This window comes from Pteropus alecto, unplaced genomic scaffold (assembly GCF_000325575.1).
Source record: "Pteropus alecto unplaced genomic scaffold, ASM32557v1 scaffold210, whole genome shotgun sequence".
NCBI classification, from domain to species: domain Eukaryota; kingdom Metazoa; phylum Chordata; class Mammalia; order Chiroptera; family Pteropodidae; genus Pteropus; species Pteropus alecto.
The window spans coordinates 4,455,609-4,468,219 of record NW_006431288.1 but is presented as its reverse complement, the minus strand read 5'-3'; positions in this window follow the sequence as shown (position 1 = coordinate 4,468,219).

Here is a 12,611-nt window from a genome sequence, read left to right as displayed (position 1 = left end):
TTCCTGATAAAAATAATCAACAAACTAGAAATAGGATGAAACTTTCTCAACCTGATAAAGGCCTCTGCAAACTCCCCACAGCTAACGTCATACTAAATGTCAAAAACTGAATGCTTTCTCCCTAAAATTAAGAGTAAGTCAAGGATGTTTGACTTCTCTACTACTACTCAATATTGTACTAGAAGTTCTAACCATGGCATTTATAGGAAGAAATAGAAAGAAAATGCACATAGATTAGAAAGAAAGGAATGAAACTATCTCTATTTGCACATGACATGATTTTGTATGTAGAAAATCCTAAGGAATACACACACACACATACACACACACACACATTATAATTAATCAATGAGTTCAATAAGGTTATAAGATGAAAGCTCAATATACAAAATCAGTTGTATTTCTATACACTAATATTTAGGGATATATTTAATATATTTAACAAAAAAAGTTCAAGATTTGTACTGAAAAACTTGTTGAAGAAATTAAAGACCTAAATAAATGGAAAGTCATCTCACATTTATGGATCTGAGAAATTAGTATTGGTAAATGGCAAAACCCCAAACTGACCGAAAGATTTAATGTAATCCCTATCAAAATCTCAGTTAGCTTTTTTGAAGAAATTGAGTAACTGATCTTAAAATTCAAACAGAGAGAAAGGGACCCAGAATAGCCACACATTCTGGAAAAAGAGGAACAAAGTTGGAAAAATCAAACTTCTTATACAGTCAGACCTAAAAGTTCAAGTGTGCCTTGACATATCAGAGCTGCACAGAGCCCTGTGAGTTTCTCTACTCCTACCAGACACACTCCCCCACGAAGCAGGAAAGAATCTCTCCTTGACTAGTTCCCCTATTGGGTGGACCATCCAGACCCCACTAGCTCTTCAGCCTAATGGGTTTCAGTCCCTGTCACCTCATGAAATTATTCAAACAAGCCAACCACATCCTCCTGTGGGAAACAGGACTATCCTACCCTCTGTTACTGCAAAGCCTGCTTCCCACAACTATTGTTGGTTCACTTTTCTCCCAAGTGCAACCTCCATGTCACCTTGCATAGCATGTGGTGTTCTCCTCCACCAGGCTATGACTTTATATGACTAATAAATTGCTGCCAATCTCAGCTCTCCTGCACTGTGTGTCATGTTCAACCATCTTATATTTTAGGGTTGGGGATCCCCCTTCACCAACAGAGTGAATATGACAGTCCAAACTCAAATATTCCAAAAAGTAATCAAACATCTCTCAATTATAAAACTTATCGCAAAGCTATAGAAATCCAGGTTATATGGCACTAGCATAAAGATAGACAGATATATCAATGTAATAAAATTGAGAGTCTATAAATAAACCCTTACATTTATAGTCAGCTGATTTTCAATAATAGCGCTAACATAATTCAATGTGGAAAGAATAATCTTTTTCACTAATGGTGCTAGGACAACTACATATCCACATGTGAAATAATGAAGTTTGACCTCTTACTTCAAAACATATACAAAAAAAAAAAAAAAAAAAACACCCGAATCTCAAAACAAATAAATGACAAATATAAGAGCTAAAACTATAAAACTCTTAGAAGAAAACATTGATGTTAATTGTTATGACCTTGCTTTAGGAAATGTTTTCTTAAATACAATACCAAAAAGCACTAGTAAGCAAAGAAAAATAAATTGAATTTTTTCAAAACTAAATAATTTTGTGTTTTAAAGGACACTATTAAGAAAGTGAAACCACAAGAAAGTGGCAGAGTAGGTAAACACTGTGCTTACCTTATCTTTTACCACATCAAAATTACAACCAAACTACAGAACAACCATCAGTGAGAATCACCTGAAGTCTAGCTGAACAAAAGTCCTATAATTAAGAGCATAGAGAAGAAGCCACCTTGAAACTGGTAGGAGGGGCAGAGATGTGGAAAGGGCTGATCTCATACCTAAGTGTGGTGGTTAAAAATCGAGAGAGATATCCTGGATGCAGAGTTTCCCCTGGAGGAGTGAGGGGTCTCAGCTTCACACTAGGCTCTCCAGCCCAAGGCTTCCGTGCTGACAAGAGAAGTCCCCACAAATTCTGGATGTGAAAACCAGCAGAAATTATGTCTGAGTGAGAGAGAGGGCTGTAGAAGTCCCAAGCATTTCTCTTAAAGGAGACAGCCATGAATTTATTCACTGACAGACTCACTTGCTCTGAGCTCCAGCACTGGGGCAGCAGCTCAAAAGGTACCAGGGATATATGAAGAGAAACTGAATTTTCTGGCTTTGGGGCAAGGACTGGAGTTGTAGCTTTCTCCCATACAGAAGTGCTGACAGACTCCAACGTTTCTTTGTTAAACCCTCCCTGCTCCCAGAGTGCAGATGCAGGCAGCCACCCAATGATTCTCCATCAAACTGGCTAACACTGTTTGCCCCACCTTGGTGATTTCCTAAGACACCTCCCCACTCAATTTGAGGGCCCGCCCAAGCCACTTCCTGTGGCTTTTTCATACAAACACTCTGTCTTAGTTCAAACTGCAAAATTTCCTCAAATCTCTCAAAGGTTCACAAAACCCAAAGAAGCAGCATCTGGCCTCACAATGCCCCATAATTCTTGCTGAGCAGCCCCAAGTCCAGCTATAGTGTCAGCAAGCCTCAGTTCTTGGCTTGACCTCTCAAGGCACATCCAGGTCCAGTGTGGGTAACAGCCATCTGCGGATTTCTTGGTGGCTCATGCCAGGTGTCCCTGGGCAAGAAAGTCTCCCAGGAGGTCTCAGTCTGGCTTGCCTGGTGGCCAGCTTTTGACCAAGCCAGAGCACCACCCAGGTGCTTCCATGGACAACACAACCAAAGGGCAGACTAGACAGGCACGAGAGCCCTGCTAAAATGAATCTAGCCTCTTAGGATCGGCCCCTGAACAACAGGTACTCTACTAAAATCACAGCCAGTCCTCACAACCAATCAGCTGGAGGGTCAATCCCCCCATTGACAAGCAAACTATAACCAAGGCCAACGACAAAAGGAGGGCACACACAACCCATACAAGGGACACGCCTAGAGCACCTGGCTTAGGTAACCAGGGAGCCTGCGCCACTGGACCCCATAGGACACTGACTACATAAGTCCACTCTACTAAGACCAGAAGACATAGCAGCTCTACCTAACACATAGAAACAATCACAGGGAGGCAGCCAAAAAAGAGAGACAAAGAAACATGTCCCACATGAAAAAACAAAAACAGAACAAAGCTCCAGAAAAAGAACTCAACAAAATGGAGACAAACAATCTACCAGTTACAGAGTTCAAAACACTGGTTATAAGGCGGCTCAATAAACTTAGAGGACTAGAATGAACTCAGTGAGAACTTTAACAGAGAGCTAGGACACATAAAAAGAACCAGTCATAAATGAAGAATATATTAGAGGGAATCAACAGTAGATTAGATGAAACAGAGAATCAAATCAGTAATATAGAAGATGAGGTAGCAGAAAACACCCAATCAGAACAGTAATATCAAGAATACCAACATCTGCATCAAAAGAATACCAGAAAGAGAAGAGAGAGAGAGCAAGGAATTGAAAATTTATTTGAATAAATAATGACAGAAAACTTTACTAATCTGGTGAAGAAAATAGATAAACAAACCATAGCGATTCCCTAACAAGATGAATTTAAAAGGCCTTTATCAACACATCTTAAATAAAATGCCAAAGGTTAAAGACAAAGAGAGAATCCTAAAAGCAGTTAGTTGCCTACAAGGCACCTCCCATAAAACTGTCAGCTGATTTCTCAACAGAATCTTTGCAGGCTGGAAGAAATTGGCATGAAATATTCAAAGTGATAAAAAGCAAGGATCTACAACCAAGATTAATTCTACCCAGCAAAGCTATCATTTAGAATTGAAGGACAGACAAAGAGCTTCCAAGACAAGAAAAAGCTAAAGGAGTTCATCAACACCAAACATTTCTTTATTATAAGAAATATTAGAGGGACTACTCTAAGAAAAAAAATCAAAAATATGAATAATAAAATGACAGTAACTACATATCTATCAATAATTACTTTCAATGTAAATGGATTAAATACTCCAATCAAAAGATAGTGTGGCTAAATAGGTAAGAAAACAAGACTCTTATATATGCTGCCTATGAAAGACTTTTCAGATCAAAAGACAGACACACACCGGAAAAATGTTGTAGATTATAGAGGTTCTGTTTATCCCTCTGGTGACCAAATCAAAGTTTTGATAGAAACAAGGAGCAAACAGCAAGGAAAAATTTCCAGAGATCTAGATGAACAAGACATACAACTAGGGAGAAATCACCCTGCAAGGGGAGAAAGTAAGATGGGGCGAAGATGTGAGGCAGCCTGGTCCCGAGAGACTGAGTGAGATGGAGGCTGCTGCAGAGGCAGCTGCAGCTGCAGACACCTCTTAAAGGGCTGTGTCCACAAACAGACTTTCGCTGTGACAGACCTGATTCCTCTGAGCACCAGTGCCAGTTCGGCTGCACAGGGGGCACCAGGGACTTAAAGGGGAACACTGAGTTCTCGGAGTGAGGGCTGAGGTGAAACTCTCTTTGTACAGAAGTGCTGGTGGTGTCCATCGTTCCTCTGTTGAGCACTTCCCCTTCCCAGTAGGTGGAATCAGCACCTCCATAGCAAAGATGTCATCAAACTGGATAACAGAGATTGCTCCACCCAGAGGACACCCTAAAACTCTTTATCTCCCAACTCGCGCCGCCAAACAAGCCACATCCAGGTGTATCCTCAGTGAGTCAAGTGCTCCTTGCTGAGCAGCGCCTAGATTCACACTAGTGGCACCTGGCCTCGGTTTCTGGTGTGGCCTTTAGAGGCAACTATAAGTACAGCATCTGTGGATTGCTTGCTGAATCTTAACAGGTGGCCTTGGAGGGGCACAGACTTGGGCTAAATTTGGCCTGCAGCTGAACCCCTCTTAGGACTGTGCCACTGGACACCTACTACACAAATCCACACTAATAAGACTGGGAGGCTTAAGAGTTTCGCTTAGTACGTAGAAACAGACACAGAGAGGGAGCCAAAATTTAAGAAGACAAAGAAGCAGAAACCATATGTGTGAACAGAACAGAGATCCAGAAATAATGGGTTAAAGCAATCTAACAGATGCAGAGCTCAAAACTGGTTATAAAGATGCTCAATGAACTTATGGGAAATGTAGATGAATTCAGTGAGAACTTTAACAAAGAGATTAAAAAAAACATAAAAATGGAAATGGAAATTATAAAAGGGAACCAATCATAAATGAAGAACACATTATCTGAGATGAGAAGTATATTAAATGGAATAAACAAAGTAAATAAAGAAGAAGATCAAATGACCTATATAGAGGATGGGAAAGCCAACGACACTTAATCAGAATGGCAAGAAAAAAGAAGCCAAGACTATAATGATAATTTAAGGATCCTATAAGACATTATTAAAGGTAAAAATATCCAAGTCATAGGGGTACCTGAAGGAAAACAAGATGTTGAAGAGCTATTTGAATAAATAATGACGGAAAACTTCGCTAACCTGGTGAAGAAAATAGATATAAAACCCCAGGAAGTTCAGAGGGTCCCAAAAACTAGGAACCCAAAGAGGCCCACACTAAGACACATCACAATTAAAATGCCAAAGGTTAAAGACAAAGAGAGAATCTTAAAAGCAGAAAGAGAAAAGCAGTTATTTATCTACAAGGGAGCACCCATAAGCCGGGCAGCTGATTTTTCAAAAGAAACTATGCAGGACAGAAGGGCTTGGCACAAAATATTTGATGTGATAAAAACCCAGGATCTACAACCAAGAATATTTTATCCATCAAAGCTATCATTTAGAGTTGAAAGAGCTTCCCAGACAAAAACAAGCTAAAGGAATTTATTATCACCAAGCTAGTGTTACAGGAAATGTTGAAGAGATTTCTTTAAGAAGAAAAAACATGTATCAAAAACAGGAATAAAGAATGGTAACAACTGCATTTCTACCAACAAGTACCTCAAATGGAAAAGAATTAAATGCTCCAACCAAAAGATAGAGGGGCTAAAGGAATAAGAAAACAAAACTCTTACATATGCTGCCTACAAGAGACTCACTTCAGATTAAAAGACACACACAGACTAGAAGGAAGGGGATGGAAAAAGATATTGCCTTGATAAACCTGGAGGGTATTGTGCTGAATGAAATGGATCGGATAGAGAAAGACAAATATCGCATGATTTTATGTACATGTGGAATCTAAAGAACAAAATCAACAACAATAACAACAAAAGTAGAAATAAACTTATAGATACAGAGACTATTTAGAGGGATACTAGATTGGAGGAGGGGTTGGGGGAACAAAAAAAGCAAAGTGATTAAGAGGTACAAATAGATATTTGCAGAATAGACATTAGAGATGTAGAATGTACCATGGGGAAGATGGTTAATAATGTTGTAATAAATAAGGGGGAAGAAGGGTTCTAGATTTATTGGAGTGATCACTTTGCAAGTTATGTGGATCTCTGATCACTGTACTATACAGCTGAAACTGGTATATTATTGTATGCCAACTATAATTCAAAAAAATCTTATTGAATTGGACAATATAAATACAAGCAACTAATTTTCTATTATATTTCAATAAAGATGAAAAAAAAGAAAAAGAAATAAAGAAAAAAGAAAAAAAAGACATACATAGACTCTAAGTAAAGGAATGAAAAAAGACATTTCATGAAAATTAAATTGGAAAAATAAGCTGGGGTAGCAATAGTTATACCAGACAAAACAGACTTTAAACAAAGGCTATAACAAGAGACAAGGAAAGACCCAGAAATCCCACTTCTGGATATTTGTTTGAAGAAACTCAAAACACTACTCTAAAAGGACATGTGAATCCATATGTTCATTGCATATATTTTATTATGGTTAAGATATGGAGGCAACCTGGTATCCATCAATGGATGAATGAAATACAGAGTGGTATTTATGTACAATGGAATATTACTCAGCCATAAAAAAGAATGAAATCTTGGCATCTGCAACAACATGGATGGACCTAGGGGGTATTGTGCTAAGTGAAATAAGTCAGAGAAAGACAAATGCCATATGATTTCATTTATATGTGGAATCTAAAGAACAACAACAACAACAACAAAAGAATAAAACAGAAACAAATTTGTAGATACAAAGAACATTTTGATGATAGCCAGGTGAGAGAGGGATGGCGGGGGCCGGGCAGTGAAGAAGGGATTAAGAACTACAAATTGGTAATTATGAAATAGTCATGGGTCTATAAAGTATAGCATAAGGAATATAGTCAATAATATTGTAATAACTATGTATAGTGCTAGGTAGGTATTAGACTTATCAGGAGGACCAGTTCAGATGTTATATAAATACTTAACCACTATGTTATACAGCTGAAACTAATAAAATTGAATGTCAACTGTAATAGAAACATAAAAAATAATAATAAATAAATAATTTTAAAATGAAGATATACAAAAGGACAATACCACATGAAAAGATGCTTAACATCATTAGTCATTAGGGAAATGTAAATCAAAACCGTAAATCAAAACACCACTTCACACACACTAAGGTGGCTATGGTAAAAAGATGGACAACAGTTATGTGTTGACAAGAAGAAATTGGAAAAATTTAAATCTCATATATTGCTGATGGGAATGTCAAATGATGCTGTGACAGAAAGAGTTTGGCAGTTTCTCAAATTGTTAAACATATAGTTACCAAGAGATCCAACCATTCTACAAATATATATCCAAGAGAAATGAAAATTTACCTCCACACAAAAATGTGTATTTGAATGTTTATAGGAGCATTAGTTGCAATGGCTCAAAAGTAGATACAATGCAAATGTTCATCAACTGATGAATGGGCAAACAAAAAGTGACATAAGTATATATAAATATTATTTAGCAATACAGATGTATGAAGTACTGATACATGCCGCAAAACTGACAAAACCTGAACATTAACCTAAGTGAAATAAGCCAGTCACAAGGACCACATATTATATGATCCTATTTATATGAAATATTCAAAATAAGTAAATCTATAATGATAGAAAGTAGATCACTGGTTCCTAGGGGCTGGCAGGAGGGAAAATGGGGAGTGAATGCTAATGGACATGGGAATTTTAAAGGAAGAATGATGAAAATATTCTGGAATTATAAAGTGGTATATAGGTGCTCAACTCTGTGAACATACTAAAAATTAATGAATTGTACACTTCAAATGGGTGACTTCTATGGTAGTGAGTTATATTCCAATAAGTCTGTTTAAAAAATTAATATGCAAATACAAAGATCTAATGTAGCTAAAACAGTCTGTAAAAAGAAACACAAAGATGGAGATCTTTTATTAATGGATCTCTAGACTCATTTTAAACCTACAATGATCAAGGCAGTGTGATACTGATCAGTGACACAGAATAAAGTCCAGAATAGACACATACTTATACTATCGGTTGATTTTACAAAGGTGCTAAGGTGATTCAATGGGTATAGTTATTTAGCTAAATGGTGCTATAAAGTGGAATATCTATATACAAAAATTAAAAAAAAAAAACACCTTTACTTTTATCTCACACCATAAAAACTAAATAAAAATGGGTCATAGACCTAAATGTAAGAGTCTAATTTAAAAAACTTATAGTATAAAATAGATGCAAAAATTTCCATTAGGCAAAGATTTCTCGAATATGACATAAAAATATGAACTATAAAAATTTTGAAAAAGTGGAATTCATAAAAATTAAAACTTTGATCTTCAGAAAAACATTGTTAAAAGAAAAAACATCAAGACACAGACTGGGAGGAAATATTTGCAAAATATATACTTGATTTCAGAATACATAAACATTCTCACAACTCAAGAATACAAAAACACAATAAAATGGGTGAAACACTTTATCAATTAAGGTGTATTTATCAATTAAGGTGTATAAATAACAAAGAAAGATTATTTATCTCAACATTATCATTCATTAGAGAAATGTACATTAAAACCATAGTGAGAAACTCCTGCACATCACTAGAATGGCCAAAATTTAAAAGACTGACTATACCAAGTTTGGGTGAGAGTGTAGAGCAACTGGAACCTTCAAACATTATTGGTGTGAATACGAAATGGTACAGGTACTTCAAAAACTACGTGGCAATTTTCTGTGATATTAAATATACACTTTTCTTATGATCCAGCAATCCCACTTCTACATATTTATCCAAGATATATTAAAATGGATGGTCACACAGACACTTTTACTGAAATGCTCACAGCAGCTTTATTTAAAATAGCCCCAACTTGTGAAAAACAGAATAAACAAATTGTCATATACCTATACAATGAAATACTACTCAAGAATTATTAAGAGGAGCAACAAAGTGATGCATGTAATAACATGAAAAATCTCAAAAGCCTTTGCTAAGTTAAAGAAGATGGTCACAAAAGACTCCATACAGTATGATTCAATTTATATGAATTCTAGAAAAGAAAAAAAATACAATAACAGAAAAGGATCTATGGCTGCCAGTGCCCAGGGTCAGGGGATGGGATGGACTAAAATGGGCATAAGGGAAATCTTCTATATTTTGATTATGGTGCTAGATATACTTCTATGCACATTTGTCAAAATTTATCAAATTATACACCTAAAATTGATAACTCTCGTTGAATGCAAATTACACCTGGATAAAGCTGATTAACAACAACAACAACAACGATAACAACAACATCTGAACTACAGAAGTAATTGGCAAGGAGGCCATTGGGAGGGAAATGTGGCGGTGTACTGGGACAGGATAAAACAATGTGACCCTTTATTCATAGAGATCTAAGTAAAAAAATATGTGAGTTTAAATAGTCACAGAAGAAAGTATATATTTAAATTTAAGAAACCATACAACCATCCTCTTTTTGAAACTGAAATAGAAAACGTAGACCAGCTTTCCGCCTGTGTGTGGCTCAGTGTAACAGACTTCCTTCTGCCTAGGGGATTTGGGCAGAACTTGGTATAAAGTCCTTTCCTTTAGAGCATCAACCTCCACCTATGAGGGACAGTCCCTTGAATGTGAGTTAAAGTCCAAGAGGCAGCACCCAGCTGTGTCCCCAAGTAAAGATAGCAGAGCTGCAGAGCCAGACCAGATACTCATGCCCCAGAGGCAGATATCAGGGGGTGCACCTGATCACCAAGTGCAGACACTAGATTTTTTTAAAATTGTGATTCAGTTTCAGGTAAATCAAGGTAGAAACAACATGGATATGAAAGATACTGTTTTTTTTTTGTTTTTGTTTTTGTTTTTGTCATTTTAAACTGTCTGCAGAAAAACGTAATTTACAAGGTAAAATCCTTGCGTTTTCCTTCTAACCTCAAAGATCTTCCTTCTCTGCTCTCAATTCTACCTGCCTGACATCAAGTACACTAAGTTATCACAGATTCTGAAACCCAAGTTCTGGACAATAGGACAGGTAACACGTGTACAGACCTGAGTATTTTGTTGGATTTTGTTTTTGTTTTGTTTTGTTTCTGGAGAGAATAGAACAACCCATCTATTCTCACTCCTCTTGCAAAGTGTACTTTGTCTTTTGTGTAAATTCCACTTTCGGCCTTATCCTGGATGGTGAAGGTTTTTCCCTACCATTGTAACATATGGAAGACTGTTACTGGTCTTTGCAATATCTTGACACTAAGAAATCCTTTTACTCAGTAAGAGGATTATGAAATGAAGAGAAGAAAATACCTCTAGAAGGTGGAAAGAGAAGCAAAAAGTGCTTCCTCACCTCAGGGAGACATTTTAAAGCTTCAAGCTTCTAGCTCTCAGTTAAAAGATCAACAACTCGATTCCCACTCCAGCGTTTTATCTGGTCAGGTCAAGCGGAATCATTAAAAATGCAGAAAGAAGCTGTTTTAAAGAGTCTCTCAATCAGACGATACCTCCTCCTGATGAAAAACCCAGCTCTGGTGGGTGGCAAAGCACTGGGGACAGGTTGCTCAATTTTCAAAGGAAGGTATATTATGGAGCCTCATAATGCTACAGGCAAAAAGTAGATTTATTTCATGAGAATTCTCTATCTAGAGATAAAATAAGTCATCCATAAAGTCCATGTGAGTTTAAAGACCCTCAGCTACTGCAAATCCAAAAACTATGGTTCCAAAATCAGAGAAAGCTGCTCTAGAAATGCTTTAAAAATTAAATACAGCTCTTTCATTTCCTTCTTCCCTTATTGAATGAGCACACACACAATTGTCTTCACAAATACATGAACATGCAGATACATATCACAGTCCTCACGGATGTGGACTCCAGCACTAACAGCCTTTGTCACAAGCATTGGCAGATTGTCACCTGACTGTGACAGGGATTTTGCATCTGTAAAACCATGACAGAACCTACCTCATAGAGCTGTTGTGAGGAATAAAGAAGATAAGGCATGTAAGTACATAAAACAGACTCTGGCACATGATAAATAACTTGCATTATAATCACTATGCGTAAAAAAGTACATACTAGTATACACGGGCAACTGTGCAGGCCTCCAAACAGACATCCTGTGCTTGCACACCTGCATATCAGCATCATCGTGTAAGTGTGCAACCACACACATGCACAGTGTGGGTACTGTCTTTGATCCATCTGGACATACATGATATACATCTCCCAGCACCATGCAGTGTGTGTTAAGACACACAGTGGCACACAGGTGTGTCACTCCTGGGCCAAGATCAGCAGTGGTTCCCTGCAACCTCAGAGAGCACCTACTACTTGATGCCTAGCCCTGTCCTTGCCTTATCCTGTCATTCTCTGGGGTGCACAGGTGGTAAGACTCCAGCTCTCTCAACATCTTTATCCCACACTCTCTTTATACGCAGTGCCTTGGCCTGTCAGAGGAGCCCACACATCTCTACGGTCCACTGCTTTCTGTCCTGAGTCACAGCCAAACCTGCCCACACCAGTTCCCCATGGGCATGACAGCCTACACGGTACACATACTGGTTTTAGGAGAGCCTCGGCTGAGTAAAAATCTTCCAGTGTTCTCTATTCTTTCCAGTGTAAAGTCCAAACTCCTTTAAACCATATGCAAGGTCAGATACCGGCTGCCTTCAGCCTGCCGTGCAGCCCTCCTCACCCCTCCACCATGAACTGCTTACCACTCCAAAACTGCTGCCTGCTTTCACGGCTTCGGGGCCCTCTTCATGCCATTCTCTACCCAGCAAGCTTCATCTTAGTTTTCAAAGTCCAGCTCAAACGCCAAAGTTTGTCTGAATGGACCCAGCATGCTCATTTCTTTTTCTGTACCCCCACTTTCTTCTTTGCTGCCTGGGGTGGAACTGCTTTTGCTGCGTCGAGAGGATCCAACTGGATAAAGTCTGCCTTCTCTCACTAGTCTCTATCTTAAATCCTCTGGCCCCACAGCAAGCATAGCCCATCTTACTTTTTTTTTTTTTTAGGTGAGGCAGCCCTTGGTTGACCTCACAGATTGCAAGGACCTTAACAGCTTATGATCCTTTATTTTTTTATTTTTTACACCTCCTACAGCACCTGGTCTTCCTAGGTGGTCTCCCATCCAAGTACTAACTAGGCCAGACCCTGCTTAGCTTCTGAGATCTATCTCACTTTCAACCACT